This window comes from Oratosquilla oratoria, chromosome 12, assembly GCF_046742065.1.
Source record: "Oratosquilla oratoria isolate Oo_2021 chromosome 12, ASM4674206v1, whole genome shotgun sequence".
Classification (NCBI taxonomy): domain Eukaryota; kingdom Metazoa; phylum Arthropoda; class Malacostraca; order Stomatopoda; family Squillidae; genus Oratosquilla; species Oratosquilla oratoria.
Genome location: NC_134788.1, coordinates 67,973,098 through 67,990,550, shown reverse-complemented (window position 1 = coordinate 67,990,550; position 17,453 = coordinate 67,973,098).

Here is a 17,453-nt window from a genome sequence, read left to right as displayed (position 1 = left end):
TCATCTTCGGTTATCCCACCCCAGTTTACGCAGACCATAGTGCTGTCACACAACTTTTCAGGGGCAAAAATCTTTCAGGCTGCCTAGCCAGATGGTTTCTTACTATTGAGGAGCTCAATACAGTCCTTAAAGGTTAACTGAGAAGGTTGTCAAAGAGGTGTTGAATATTTGCTAGATGTATGGCTTACTCCCATTTTGATAAAATAATGCAATGATAAATCCTAATTATTACGCAATGTGATAAAAAGGCCTATCAAAACATCGGTAGCAGACGAACTTTCCATCGCCGATCATCGGCTGTTCTCGCAAGGCTGTGACGTCAACCTCGCTGTTTACATTCTGATGCATCTATATGCGTGCACTATAAAATGTCATGCTGCGCTGTCAACTTGAGCAATAATCTGTCATGTTTTGTGAGCTAGCAAGGTTTTATCAAGTATTTAGTTAAAGTTTTTTATTGTGGCGCTGCAAATTGCAACAGTGATTCGACGAAACTTTCTGCTGCGGATGGGCTTCATTTTCATTTTTTTTCTGAAAGATCCTGTTCGCAAAAAGGACTGGATCATTTGGTGCAGAAGGCACGAGTCATGGAAGCCTAGATTTAAAGCAAAACTCTGTTCGAAACATAAAAAAAAAAAAAATAATAATAATAATAAAACAGTACACTTGGGACCCTGACCTTGTCGAGTCACTAGGAATTAGCATGAATCCCATTCTAAAAGTAGATGCAACACAGACAATTTTTGTCATCGATGAGACCTCAGGTTTGGCAAGCAAACGCCGTCGAAGGAGCACTGCTGTTGAAAAAAGACAACGACGGGAGTTAGTCGTATCAGTCTGTATCGTGTGTATAGGTTGATCTATGTTATTTACGCTGTCACTGACGATCGTTAACAAGCATGGATAGGCTTGACTACCGATTTTTGGGCTAGGCCTGAGCAAATTAGGGGTACAGTCATGACATAGACTAGCTAGGCCTATAGGCCTATGAATATGATCACACCGCTCCACCAGGGTGCCAGGCATGACCATAATGTCAGGAGCTTCCATAATAGGTCTATGGCCACGTCTAATCAATTGGAGTCAACCAAATTAAAGTCTGTTTTTTGAGAGTCAAACGAGTTAAGCCTAATTACCCTGGACCAGGAAGGAGGAACTCGGAATGATGTAGACCTAATGTATATATATATTTTTTCCGCCTGTTACAAAGTGCCTATGATGAATATTCACCTTCAGCAAGTACCACTACCAGCGAAATTGAAATGGAATGTGAAAGTGACCATGGTGACAGTTCTAGGCATATGATCGATGGCTATTTACCTGTTTGTTTATTATTTAACTATACCTATGCATTTATTTATGTATTTTATTTGTTATCTACATTATTATATTTTTTAGTTATTGTTTTATTATTAATAGGATTTTTTTTTCGCATCCGCCCTAGATATGGACCAAACGGGCTCCTGTCGGCATGCTCCGCCTTTGTAAATCCTTCTCTTCCCCTACAGAAACCACTACCTATGGCGGATAATTTTATAGACAAATCTGTGAGCATCTTTTGCTAGCCTTTCTCTCCCCTTCAGTCAAAATATTTCTCTATTCTCTTAGCTTCATAGACCTGTTTTATTGTAACTTATCACAGATAAAAACAATTCGTAATTCATTATTTATTGAAATTTTTGCCTGTATATATAAAGGTTAGCATCCAAATCCGATCAATCTTCTTCACTCGATGTGAAGTTACTTTCGTATCGCTTGTCATGTCCAATAATGTAAACAACAACCCTGACATCATTAGTTACTTAGCGGGGGGAAATGTAACTACGACATTGTCTGCTATCGGTCATTTTTAAAATTATCCTATTTTGATCAAATCAAGACTATAAAATGCTAGAAACATGCATTTTAGTATTCTAACTTCGTAGAAGTTATATTTTCATAAATGAAATAAAAAAATAAAGAAATAAAAAAATCTTCTCAGTTGACCTTTAAGCATATCCCAGGACGTGCAGACAATGTTGCTGATGCACTTTCATGAAATGTACCCATAGCTGCTGTTGCTGTAATTCGCAACTTCTCCCTGCGAGATTTAGCCAAAGCTCAACGTGAGTACCCTGTTTGGTCTGCTGTCATTTACGCCTTACAATCTGGTAATGATGCTAACTTGCCAAAATTGCCTGTGCCTCTGTCTCAATTCTCCTTGCAAAACAGTGTTCTCACTCGTAACCTGAAAGTGTCTGAACAAAATGTGGCACATTTAGTGATCCTTGAGTCCCTATTCCCTGCTGTTTTGTCTCTTGCTTTTTATTCCCCTCAAGCTGGTCATCCAGGTCATGACAAAACTCTGGCTATGGCTCGCAAGAAATAGTGTTGGCCTAGATTGCATTTAGACATTACCACTCATGTACCCAAGTGCATGCCTTGTGCTCAAAACAAAGGTTCTACTCACGGTGCTCCTATTGTAGAATATCCTACTTCTTCTCGCCCCTTCGACATTGTCGCCATTGATCTCATGCAACTACACTGTAGCATTCATGGCTCGTTGTACGTTCTTGTATGCGTTGATCATTTTAGCCGTTTTGTGATATTAGCTACTTTGCGTAATAAATCTGCTCCAGTTGTTGCTCATGCTCTAGTTTGCCATGTTTTCTGTCTTTACACTGCTCCTGTGTTGCTTCGCGACAATGGTACTGAATTTAAGAATGAGGTAATTACCAACATTTGCAAACAAGAGAACATCACCCAGACTTTTGTAAATGCTTATCATCATTCCTCTAACGACCTGGAGGAGTGGACGAATAAAAAAATACTTAACATTCTAAGGCACATTGCTAGTGATCTGCAGGAAACTTGGGAAGACTGACTATCCCGTGTCAGTGCCTGCATTAATAGCACTATCAATGTAGCAACGGGAAAGATACCTTATTATGTCATTTATGGTTCTGAAAAGAAGCTTCCGTGGGCGGCGCTAGGGGGGGCTTGGGGGGGGGGCTTTAGCCCCCCCAAAAGGTGGCCAGCCCCCATTACCCCCCCCAACTGAAATGAGCAAATTGAAAGTTTAAAACACTCTTTGAAATAATTTTATTAAGTGGAATCTTTAATGGCCAGGGCTAAAGGTTTGTCAGCCATCAGTGCTAGCCCAACCATTAACCCTCTCCCCTTCTGAAATGAGGATAATATATGTGTATTATCATATTACTATTAGCCCCCCCAAAAATTTGCTCAGCCCCCAAAAAATTTGCCCAGCCCCCCCTTAGCCTCCCCAACTAAAACTTCCTGACGCCGCCGCTGCTTCCGTATGATCTTTTGGATAGTCCTATTCGTCCTCTCTACATTTCTGAAGATTACAGTCACCTTCAGTGTCATACACTGCATACCATTTATGATTCTGTCAAAAGGAAACTTCAGGAGTCTAGATCAAACATGACAAAGAAACAACATACTAAGGCTACACCTGTTTTCATTCAAGTGGGTGATCATGTATTTAAGCAAATGCCTGAGCGACAGTCTAAGCTAAACAACAAATTTAATGGTCCTTTTTTGGTGACGCAGAGGCTTCATCCCAATAAGTTAATGGTTTTCTACCCATCTCAGGGACTTAGTGAAGTTCTGCATTCTGATAGGTTTAAGAAAACATAGATGCCCATATCTACATTTACCCAGCCTCCCCCAAGGCCCAGTCTTTCACTGTGTCACTCCCTGTTCAACACTCGTATCATCTACGTTCAAAAGGTACAATGCCTTGATGTACACTTTTGTCTACATATGTGTTGCTGTGCATTTTTTTGTCTTAGTATTCACTATTTATCAAAGCTATAAACTATGTAAATAACTATGTATAGCCTCAGTTATGCTTGGCATAACCGAGAGGGGTTTGACCTATCTTTTTCAATAGTTTTTCTGTAATTGTCTGCCAAATGTATGATTATTACTTCCCATCGTCTATGTCTTATTATAGACTTCCTATATATATATATATATATATATATATATATATATATATATATATATATATATATATATATATATATTGTATCATGTCTCGGACTTCCGGCAATTTATGTTATACTTCTTTCCTATTACCGTATTTTACATGCCCTTGTGTTTGTCTGTTCCCTGCCACGAATGTCGTTTCCTCGGTAAGGGCACCGAGAGATGGTGGCCGAACTATGTAGTGGGATGTATTATAATTGTAATAATATATAAATGTGTACCGATGTATATTACTGTATAAAACCATTCTGGCGGGTTTGTGTTCCCCGCCAATAGATTAATATTCCCGCGCGTTTAAGCGTAGGACGCTATGTAAAAGTAAAATTGATCCTGCTTCGGTTGAGTGCACGCTCGTGCATTACTTCTGTATAAAATACAATTATATCAAAGGTATTTAACTATAGTTTAACCCGCCATTATAAGGAAAAGAAATAATATACTCGTATATGTACACACTATTACAAATCTATTGAGTACTTTTGAATTGTAACATAAAATATTCTATGATGATAAGAATGATTACGAAGACCCTATGTCGTTGGAGATATCTGATCACAGAATAAAATTTCAAAGGTTTCCATTCAATTTTGCGTCATGAACATTTAAAAAATGAAACGAATGAAAAGTTTAACATTATTAATTAAACTTAACAGGAATAACAAGATGATTATAACAAAGGACATATAACTGAATTAAGGATTTACAAACAAATTCTAAATTTGATTTCCGGTTCACCCAATTTTTAACGTGGGTGAAAGACAAATAGTTACCAAGTGATTCACTGTCCAGCTTCCCGCGTCACTGCCATAGACTTCACACATACCCTAATTAGTAGCTGAGTTGAAATATATAAACAGGGGAAGGCAGGACTTACATTAATACAGCCGATAATCCCGCCCAAGGCTGAACGTCCTCTCTATGGGCTATATGAATTATTTCTATCTCCCACGCGTGTAGAGTGCCCTTTCCTCGAGTACAAAATCACTCCTGATTGGTCCATAGAATCAGCGTCTATGGACTTTGAACCTGATTAGCCAAGACAGACTAAACGTATTTGCATGCGCGCTGGCGAAGCTACCCGTGCAAATACGACGAAAACATATTACACAATACCTTGAAATAATACATAATCAATTCATATTCCATCTACAGAAATACATAATAATAATTCGGCTTGGCATGTTTACAGAATAGTACACATAAATGATAATGAATCTTACAAAGCTAAACATGATTCAATAGAATATTAAACCGCCAACCCAAAACGTTTGAATATCTCCCTACACTTGACGTACGGAACGTAACGCTCCATTCTCGTCCGTTGGATAATATAACTGACGTCTTTTCACCAAAATAATAAATCTATTCATACATTATATTTATAGGATACTCATGTGTGTAACAACACCCACACACACACACACACACACACACACACACACACACACACACACACACACACACACACACACACACACACACACACACACACACACACACACACACACACACACTGTTACGGGCTGCTGGTATGTGAAGAGACGTTACGTATAACGTCTAAGTGCTTAAGAACCAGCGCACTTCTAGAAGCCACTGTAGGACTGAACTATCTGGTCAGGGCCTAGATAATTCGTAAGACTAGAAGTAAAGGTAACAAAGAAGATTCCAGGAAAGGAATATTAAACTAGCGATAAAACTAGTAAACGAAATTATTAATGGAAAATATTTACAGGCAATCAACACAAAAGAGAATGGGCAGTAGGGTCAATGGGACCGTTACATGATTACGAGAATATGGAAATTATCGTTCAAATAAGAAACAAGATAAGTATACAATATGGTACTATCTAAGTACAAAGAGATCAGGAACATGCATCAGAATAAGTAATAAGTACAAATATAAGTAAAGTAATGCAATGTATATCAGACACGTAATGTAGGCAAAAAGGGTGATCACTTCACACCAATCGTCTCATGAATCTAAACCTTCTAGTTTTTATCAAGAGATCAATATGTGGGAATATGACAAGGAGTCAGCGAATACCACTGCTTATATACCATTGGACCGGAAGCCGGATACTTCCGGTTAAGGGTGCGGGTGAGGAGGAGGGTAAGTTAACACGTCAACATGGGTAGTTTTAGGACCCTCGACTTGCTTGAACAATCTATTTATTTAGTAACTGTCAAATCTGTGCGCTCCGAACTATTCAGGATTTCGCTTGTCTGTTTGTTCTACAAGAGTGCGCACCTCTTCCCGCACGTAGACAAGATTACATATAGTGGACGGGCGTTACTGCTTAACATTGTTACAATACATACATAGACAAGAAATATGAACATAGTTAGTTATGTAATACAAAGGAACACAATTCTATAACATAATTACACATATGACGTAATATCTAATATTACGTTACACCTCCACCGTTTGGGAAAGCTTTTCACTTTCTGTTGAAAAGCTATGTTCTAGAAAGGACGTCGGCTAAAACATTAAAGACGCCTTTTATATGATGAATAGTTAGATTAAAGGGTTGGAGAAATAAACTCCAACGTGTAAGTCTCGGATTCTTGTTTTTCATAGTCTGTAGGAACTTTAAGGGGTTGTGATCCGAATATACTTGAATGGTAGTTGAGGAACCCAGGTAGACTTCGAAGTGGATAAGGGCCTGGACCAAAGCGAGCGTCTCCTTCTCAATTGTTGAGTAGTTCTTCTGCACAGGGGACAGCTTCTTGCTGTAGTAGGCGATAGCGTGAAGAACTTCATTGTGTTCTTGCAAGAGGGCGGCACCGATACCGGTGTCGCTGGCGTCGACTTGCAGAAGAAAGGGTCGTTGGAAATCGGGTGCCCTTAGAACTGGTGCGTTAGTGAGAAGGGACTTCAGGTTTTTGAAGGCCGTCTCACAGGTAGGTGTCCACACGAAGTTGTGGTCTTTTCTCAACAGGTCAGTCAATGGTTCTGCTACATCTGAAAAATATGGACAAAAACGGCGATAATAGCCACTCATTCCGAGGAATCGACGTACCTCTCTACGATTAGTGGGTGTTGGTACATCATTGATGGCTTTTATCTTGGCGTCTATTGGAAACACTTGGGAATTTCCAACTTTAAATCCCAAATAGGGGACCTGTGTATGTCCGAAATCACATTTGGACAAATTGATGGTAAGGTTTGCTTGTTCTGCTCTATAAAAGAAATTATTTAGGTGTTCAATGTGTTCTGTCCAAGACTGACTAAATATTATCACATCATCTAGATAAGTTTTTACTCCTGGCAATCCTGCAACAAGATTACTTATCATTCTTTGGTAAGTGGCAGGGGCATTTTTAAGCCCAAATGGCATTGCTCTGAATTGGAACAATCCCTCTTCCGTAATGAAAGCGGTAACTTCTCTTGAGCGAGGGTGTACAGGGATTTGATAGTATCCCCTTAGCATATCCAACTTGGATACATACTTGGCAGTTCCTAGACTGTCTATGATATCATCTATCCTAGGGATAGGAAAAGCATCGGCCTTAGTATGGGCATTGATTTTCCTGTAGTCAATGCACAGGCGATAAGAATTGTCAGATTTAGGGACAAGAATGCAAGGAGATGCCCAAGGACTACTGGAGGGTTCAATTATTCCCTGTTGAAGCAGAGTGTTTATTTCTGCTTTTATGAACTCCTTCTTTTTTGGATTGACTCTATAAGGGGCTTGTTTGATAGCCCTTGGCGAGTCTAGAATTATTTCGTGTTCTATCAAAGAAGTGAATCTTGGGGAATCTAGAAATAATTTTGGAAAACTTCTTAAGAGGAAAAGAATGTCTTTACCTTGTTTCTCAGATAAGTGTCCTACTTTTATCTGAAGATTTTGTAGTATCTGAGAGTTTTCCAAGGGAATCTCAGGAGGATTAGGCAGGTTATCAGGAGGCTCTTCGGATTCTATTGTGGTAGAGCTGCAAGCTGGAATTGGATCTCGGGAATGATAAGGTTTTAAGGTATTTATGTGACAGAGACGGGAACTCTTTCTTCTGTCTGGAGTTTTGATTATGTAGTTGAGATCACTGGCTCTGGACAAGACTTCATAGGGTCCTTTGTATTTAGCCTGCAATGGATCTCCTGGTATGGGAAGATAAAGTAACACTTGATCTCCTGGAGAGAAAGTTCTAAGTTTAGAATTTTTATCATACCGACCTTTCATTACTCGTTGAGCATTCGCCAAGTTCTCTCTTGCCAACTTCCAAGCTTCTAACAACTTCTCGGTGACCTGGGACACGTATTTCAAAGAAGGAACAGGTGGTTCGGCTTTCATCCATTGGTCAGGTTGTATCTGTAGGGGGCCACGGACTGCAGGACCGAAGACTAGTTCTGACGGGCTGAATACAAGGCTTTCTTGAATTGTTGTTCGGGTGGCGAACAACAAGAAGGGGAGTCCGTCTTCCCAATTTCGCGTGTTCTCAGCACAGAAGATTCTTAACATTGTCTTGAGCGTTTGGTGAAAGCGCTCTAGAGCACCTTGTGATTGAGGATGATAGGCGGAGGAAGTTACATGATTTATACCTAGTGTTACAAGAGTTTCTCTAAACTTGTTGGAAAGAAAATTACTTCCTTGATCACTTTGAATGTTCTTGGGAAATCCTACCATAGTGAAATATTTCAACATTTCTCTGATTATGTTTTGAGCTTTAATATTTTTCAAAGGAATTGCTTCTGGAAAACGAGTGCTCATACACATGATTGTGAGAATGTACTGATTTCCTTTACTTGAAGGAGGTAAAGGTCCTACACAATCAATAAGAACTTTTTTAAATGGCTCTTCCATTACAGGAATGGGATGGAGTGGAGCTTCTACAATTTTCTGGTTGGGCTTACCTACAAGTTGACATGTATGACATGTTTTACAATATTGGGCAACATCTTTGACAACCGTGGGCCAATGGAAATGTTGGGTTATGTTGAACAAGGTCTTTCTTACCCCTAAGTGACCTGCTAAGGGAGTATCATGAGCCAATCTTAGAACATTATTCCTGAAACCAAGAGGGAGGACTATTTGATTCCTTACTTGCCATGGCTGGTCAGCGGTTGCGGTAGATGCTCTCCATTTTCGCATTAGGACTCCGTTTTCTATATAGAAACCTCGTGACATATTTTCAACTTCTTCTGGAGAAGAAACAATCTCGTACAAATTTTTAAGATAAGTATCTGACTTCTGTTCTTTGATTAATTCTGCTCTAGATAGAGAAACTGGTGAAGAATAAGATGGGTCATATTGGGAGATTAGTGATTCTAAATTATAGGTCTCCTCTTCAATTTCTTGTACTGAGATCTGTTTACAGCTCAAGCGGGATACAACTGTTAGTTATCTGAAGGTTATACTGAGGTCTTTGGGTTATTTGTTATTAAGGGAGAAATGACTTTGCTTCCAGCGATGTCATTGGCCAACAATAAGGATATTCCTACTATGGGAAGAGAGTCTACTACTGCTACTTTAACCATTCCGGTTGTTAAATCAGACCGCAAGAAAACATTATGTAATGGACATTTTATAATTCCTCCAACTCCTTCTATCAATATATCATAACCTGTATATGACTCACCCTGATTCTGCAAGACAGAATTTAAAATCAGACTTTGCTTTGCTCCTGTGTCTCGGAGTATGGAAATAGGATATTGTTGTGAACTACTACTATGAGATATAGTTCCTGAAGATACAAATGGTTTGAAACAAGGATCATGATCTGATGAGGGGGGTTCTACATTACTTGACAATACCGGCTTCTTTGGTAGTTTATCCTGAATAGAGGATTTTGAATCATCTGATTTTATATTACTTACAAGAGTTGGTGTCTTATTGGAGAATGAGGGTGTCAGTCTCTTTCTGCAATTAGAAATGTGATGGCCAACCTGTTTACAATATGAACAAGTTACAGGGGGATTAGTCTTAAACCTTTCCATTCTTTGCCAAGGTTGGTTTGGAGGATATTGATTGAAATCAGACCTGTAACTGAAATGTGATGGGCTAGACTGATTTTCAAAGCGTTTCTTTGGGGCCCAAGGATCAGAGTATTTTGTTGAATCTGGAATATATGACTGACTTTTGGGATTCCATTTGTCTTGACTTAGGTTTATGATTTAGTGTGAACTCATCAGCCAATACAGCAGCTTTAGTTAAAGTTTCGGGAACATGATCATCTATAAAAATCCTAAGATCTGTCTCCAAGGTATTCTTAAACTGCTCCAACAAAATCAACTGTTTAAGTCTATCTAAGGTGTCCGTTTCACTAGCCAAACACCACCTATTGAATAACCTCTCTTGTTGAGCCGCATATTCTACGTATGTTAACTGAGGCGTCTTCCTATAATTACGGAATTTCTGTCTATAGGCCTCTGGTATTAGTTCATAAGCTTTTAAAATACAAGCTTTCATATTATCATACTCGCTTTCTGCTTCTGAAAGAGAAGTATAAATTTGCTGAGCCTTACCCTTAAATTGTGTTTGAATGATTAATGGCCAATTTTCTTTAGGGATTTGTAACTGTTGCGCCAATTTTTCCCACTGAAGAAAGAAAATTTCTGGCTCTCCTTCTGAAAATATGGGTAAAAGTTTTTACATACTTGGAAATATCTATATGACCTTCCTGAACTACGGTCGTCTATCAACAATCCTAGCTTCTACTTCTGCCTTCTTTAATTCTAACTCTGCCAATTTGACTTTAGTTTCGTTCTCTCTTTCTATTTGTTTCACTTTAGCTTCCTCTTCTCTAGCTCTAAATTCTGCCTCAATTTGCATTTGTTTTTAGTTTAGTTTCCTCCTCTTTAGCTACTCGTTTCGCTTTAGCTTCCTCTTCTCTAGCTCTAAATTCTGCCTCAATTTGCATTTGTTTCAGTTTAGTTTCCTCCTCTTTAGCTACTTGTTTCGCTTTAGCTTCCTCTTCTCTAGCTCTAAATTCTGCCTCAATTTGCATTTGTTTCAGTTTAGTTTCCTCCTCTTTAGCTTTAAATTCTGCCTCAATTTGCATTTGTTTCAGTTTAGTTTCCTCCTCTTTAGCTTTAAATTCTGCCTCAATTTGCATTTGTTTCAATTTAGCTTCCTCCTCAAAATCTACTCTCCTGACCTTTAATTCAATCTCCTTAATCTTAAGTTCGGTTAGTCGTGCCTCCATTTCTAACCTATTTGAAGGAATTTGTATAGCTGTAATCTCTTCTGGAGATAAGATCTCATCTTCGATCAGATTTTCAACGAGTTCCTGAAGTATTTTTTTCTTTCGTAAACTTGTATCAATGTCTACTCCAAAGTGCTTGCCTATTTCTATCAAAGTGTCTTTAGTTTGTTTCTTTAAGAAACTTACCTTGGGATTTTGAACGAATTCTTGAACTATATCATCCATCTCTATAAGAATGTGTTAAATACCTGATCCAATATCCTTGGCAAGGGTCGCCACTTTGTTACGGGCTGCTGGTATGTGAAGAGACGTTACGTATAACGTCTAAGTGCTTAAGAACCAGCGCACTTCTAGAAGCCACTGTAGGACTGAACTATCTGGTCAGGGCCTAGATAATTCGTAAGACTAGAAGTAAAGGTAACAAAGAAGATTCCAGGAAAGGAATATTAAACTAGCGATAAAAACTAGTAAACGAAATTATTAATGGAAAATATTTACAGGCAATCAACACAAAAGAGAATGGGCAGTAGGGTCAATGGGACCGTTACATGATTACGAGAATATGGAAATTATCGTTCAAATAAGAAACAAGATAAGTATACCAATATGGTACTATCTAAGTACAAAGAGATCAGGAACATGCATCAGAATAAGTAATAAGTACAAATATAAGTAAAGTAATGCAATGTATATCAGACACGTAATGTAGGCAAAAAGGGTGATCACTTCACACCAATCGTCTCATGAATCTAAACCTTCTAGTTTTTATCAAGAGATCAATATGTGGGAATATGACAAGGAGTCAGCGAATACCACTGCTTATATACCATTGGACCGGAAGCCGGATACTTCCGGTTAAGGGTGCGGGTGAGGAGGAGGGTAAGTTAAACACGTCAACATGGGTAGTTTGAGGACCCTCGACTTGCTTGAACAATCTATTTATTTAGTAACTGTCAAATCTGTGCGCTCCGAACTATTCAGGATTTCGCTTGTCTGTTTGTTCTACAAGAGTGCGCACCTCTTCCCGCACGTAGACAAGATTACATATAGTGGACGGGCGTTACTGCTTAACATTGTTACAATACATACATAGACAAGAAATATGAACATAGTTAGTTATGTAATACAAAGGAACACAATTCTATAACATAATTACACATATGACGTAATATCTAATATTACGTTACAACACGCACACACATGTATATATATATATATATATATATATATATATATATATATATATATATTTTTGTTTGTGTGTGTGTGTGTGTGTGTGTGTGTGTGTGTGTGTGTGTGTGTGTGTGTGTGTGTGTATTTACCTAGTTGTATTTTACGGGAAGGGGAGCTATGCTCGTGGGGTCCCGTGTAAATATCTCATTTTATCTAAACTATTTTTAAATTCATGTATTGTTTTTGCACACACCACTTTCTCATCTAACTTGTTCCAATTGTCTATTACTCTGTGAGGAAAGCTGTTCTTTTTCAAATCTCTTCTATAGCTGTCTTTTTTATATTTTCTTTCCGTGTCCTCTTGTATTTCTGTCATCCCAATCTGATAAAATGGGATGACAGAAATACAAGAGGACACGGAAAGAAAATAAAAAAAAGACAGCTATAGAAGAGATTTGAAAAAGAACAGCTTTCCTCACAGAGTAATAGACAGTTGGAACAAGTTAGATGAGAAAGTGGTGTGTGCAAAAACAATACATGAATTTAAAAATAGTTTAGATAAAATGAGATACAAAGGCGGGACATCACGAGCATAGCTCCCCTTCCCGCAAAATACAACTAGGTAAATACAACTAGGTAAATACACACACACACACACACACACACACACACACACACACACACACACACACACACACATACATATATATATATATATATATATATATATATATATATATATATATATATATATATATATCTGTGTGTGTGTGTGTGTGTGTGTGTGTGTGTGTGTGTGTGTGTGTGTGTGTGTGTGTGTGTGTGTGTGTGTGTACATATGTTGGAGAAAATGAGAGAGATGGCTGGGGAGGGGAGTTAGATAGAGAGAGGGTGGAATATGAATGGGGGAAGAATAGAGAGAGGGAAGAATATGGCGAGGGGGGGAACACAGAAAAAGAGAGGAGGAAATAGTCTCTTTCTCTCTCTCTCCCCTCCTTTCTATGTCTCTCTATCTCTCTCTCTCTCTCTCTCTCTCTCTCTCTCTCTCTCTCTCTCTCTCTCTCTCTCTCTCTCTCTCTCTCGCACTCACGCCACCTCTCGCTATATTTTTCTCTCTACCAAAAACCGTGTCTCTCTCTCTCTCTGTCTGCCCTCCCCGTCATATCTATCTTCTTCTCTCTCCACCCCTGCCTTCCACTTTGTTATTCATTAACTACGCGTGCCGCACAACGTACACCCGCTCTCGTGCAGTACATCCTTGATTGCTTGGCGAGGTTAATTTTCAAAACTGAAGTGATGGTTATTACTAGCGTCAATTATGTATACAATGTTTAGTTTTCGTAATCGTGTTATTTTTTTCATGAGACATAAAAACTTCGAACTTGGAAAGGTAATCTATCGTATTCTGATTATCATATTCTAATATAAGATTTGTATTTATTTCATCGCTTAGTTCACTTACTAATCTTTATTTTGAACACGGTGAACAATTCAATTGGATGTATTTAATGTATTATACATGTAACAATACAGTTTAATTTTACATTATAGTTACTGTAGGGGTAATATTTAATGTGCATCTTCACACATTGAACAAATTGGATTGCAATTTTGCATTACAAATGAATGACCTCAATTGCGGGTCAAACCACCGCGTGCGTCAATTACTTCATTTAGGCTACTACCTAGTTTAGGCCACCTTTCAAGTCCGAGACGACGAGTCTGGGAACGCGACACAGCTGTACCAGTTATAAGTTCTGGCAATTGTACATATGTATATATTCATGTATAAACTGTTCCATGTTATACCTTTCGTTGTGTTATTATTAACATTATCGAAAGTAACCGGGGATAAAAAAGAAAAAATCAGAGATATGCAATGAAATAATGATAAAGATATATATATATATATATATATATTTTGTCCGTACGAGGGAAAGTGTCGCCTATAAAGAAAGGAGACAGTAGCCATAGAGAGAAAAAAATCGTTAACCCATTAAACTCCGATGACAAGATTCTTGTCATTTGGTCAAATAAAACAAAAAATCATAAAACACCAAAATGTTTGATCAAACACCAGAAAAATATGACGTCAGTAGTCCTCGCTTCGCTCGCGAGCGAAGCGAGGACTGACGTCATATTTTTCTGGTGTTTGATCAAACATTTTGGTGTTTTATGATTTTTTGTTTTATTTGACCAAATGACAAGAATCTTGTCATCGGAGTTTAATGGGTTAAAGGCTTGATACGGTGTATAATGCTTTTAGGGGTAAAAACATGGATACTATGAACACCGTGGCAGAAGTGGGCGGTCCGATTCTGAAGTCCGATCATCCGATCATCCGGATTCGCATTTTCGAGTCGGATAATCGAATCTGACCAACCCCCGCCGAACGAATCGGATAATCGCAAATGGGACTTAGATTTTTGGCACCCGAATCGGATAATCGAATCGGACTTTTTTTCGAATCGCGCTCATCTCTGCACAGTGGAATTTATTTACCTATATATCTATTGATTTATTAATTTGACCTTACTTTATTTAATTTTATTCCGTTTTATTTAATTGCATTCTATTTTATATTGTCTTATTTGTTATATTTGAATTAATTTAATGTAATGTAGTTTAATTATTCTATTTAATTCCAACTTATCACATTTGCTTTATTTATTGTACTTATGTTTGGTCTCTGGGTAGCATTCAGAAAACCGCAAAAGCAACGTTTTTGGGTTCGGAAATAAAACTTCTTCGGGGCGTAGGTTTCCTATTTACTTAAAAGGGTATCACAACCAGGTAAAGTTGGTTATGAGACAAGATGGGATCACACACAGTATACTTCTTCCTGGACGTCCGGTCGTTGTGATTTCTGCCCTGACCTGGTCTCTGTGGTGGCTCTATGATGTCTGCATTTGTTGATGCCTTGATGGCTGCGTGAGTTCTGTCGGCGCGTCGCGGGCGCGTCGAGGGTGACGCATTAGGTGAAGACGTCTTGTAACATGATCCGGAGGTGGCTTGGACCGCGTCGGCTGATCGTGTGATTCAGTGGTGGTCCCGGTGGACGTAGCCAGTGAGCATCAGGTCAGCAAGATGTTGCCAAACGGTGAGTATACTGATGAAACATATGTTTTTTTTTTCCGACTCGTCCTCGGCATTGCTTGACACAGTAAGGAAAGATGACCGTGGAGCCTGGCGTAGGTGGGTTGTGCCCTCCATCCCTCGCCATTCGGTATGCTTCTCGTCGATTCTGCTTAATTAGTTCTATGCCCCTCTTTAATACGGTCTCGTAGTGCATTCTGTCACTGGCCAAGTCTTTCCAGTCATCACCTGGGATTGAGGTGACCTTTAAGTTGCGTTTGAGGACATCTTTGAAGCGTAGCTCCTGGCCACCAACAGAACGACTGCCATCAATCAGCTTGCTATACATCACAGCTTTGGTATGCGACTTTTCTCCATCATGGCCACATGTCCTACGTATCTCATGTTGGCTGTGCCCAGAAGGGCTTCGTTGCTTGGCATCTTGCCCTGTCAAGAACTTCAACATTTGACACGCGGTCCACCCATGTTAAGTGTAGAGGCTGTTGTACATGTCATTGCTGTACATAGTTCAGCCACTTCATGTGCCGCCTGTACAAAGTACCGGGTTCCAGGACATATGGAAAGATTGAGACTACATCAGCTCTGTACATGGCCAATCTGGTTTCAAGTCTTAGGTCGTGGGTGTTCCAAACACCGTTGCGAGGTTTTCCGAAATATGCAATGCAGGTTGGATTCTCCTTGTCACCTCTAGGTCCATTGAGTTGGTATTGGTCACAGCACTGCCAAGGTAAACAAAGTCTTTTATCATCAAAATCGAGTGCCGCCAACAGCAAAGCTTGGGTCAACAATGGGGCCAGACGATGAAAGCTGGAAAAACACTTCTGTCTTATCAGGCCGCACATCTGGGAAGAGGCAGCAAAGCGGCTCAATACCATGCTCAAGGTACCGCGGGAGTTTACCACTATTTATACTATGATTAATGATACATAAGAATTTGATCAAGATGATACAACTTTAATTTCATTTTACTTTATTCTGTATTATTTTGCTTTGTTCTATTTTATTTTATTTCATCATACATACATAAATACATACATACATACACATACATACTTACATACATACATACATACATACATACATACATACATACATACATACGAACATACATACATACATACATACATACATACATACATACATACATACATACATACATACATACATACATACGTACATACATACGTTCATACATACATACATACTCCAACTCTCGTAGGCGGGGAGTTGGGTGTGTGTGTGCGTGTAAGGTCACAGTATTACCCATAGATCGGTCATACTAGCTCTGAGCTCTCTTCCGGGAGGGAAATGGCTGTCGATCACGAGTCCAACACGTGATCCAAAGACCAAGGTGAATCACACACATATATAAATACATATACATACACACATACATATAGCGACGGCTTTTTCCACCTTGCAATGGGGGTAGCCAAAGTTAACTGCATAAAACCACTCGCACTCATTTCATTCCCACATACTCCACATCTATTCACTACTCCTCTCACCCTCTTTTCTTGGCTCCTCCTGGATGATGGGTCATCCTTGCATGTAGCCCACTGCCCTGGGTCAGAAGCAGTGTAGCAAGACACAGCACATCCACAGCAAGGCCGCTTCACTTAATTGGCATACCCCCCCCTTTCCGTCCCCTCATGCAGAACTAGAGAAGAAGGAGAGAAATCGAGAAATCCCTTCAAATTACATGGAATCAGACCTCATTATATATGACTTAATTGTTCTATTTCGACTATATTTTTGTTTTCATCTTTATTTAAATATCATCTTATTTTACTTATTTTATTTCGTTTCGTTTAATTTCATTTTCATTAGATGTCACTCAGTAAGTTGTCCTTAGAGGGGGTTTACACGGTCGTCTAACGGTTCGTCGAACGCGGTTCGACAGACAGACACGTGTTTAGAGTGATGTGTGAACGTTGTGAACGGGGTATTTGGTTGTCGAACACGATTCGACAACCAAATACCCCATTCACACGTTCACACATCACTCTAAACACGTGTCTGTCTGTCGAACCGCGTTCGACGAACCG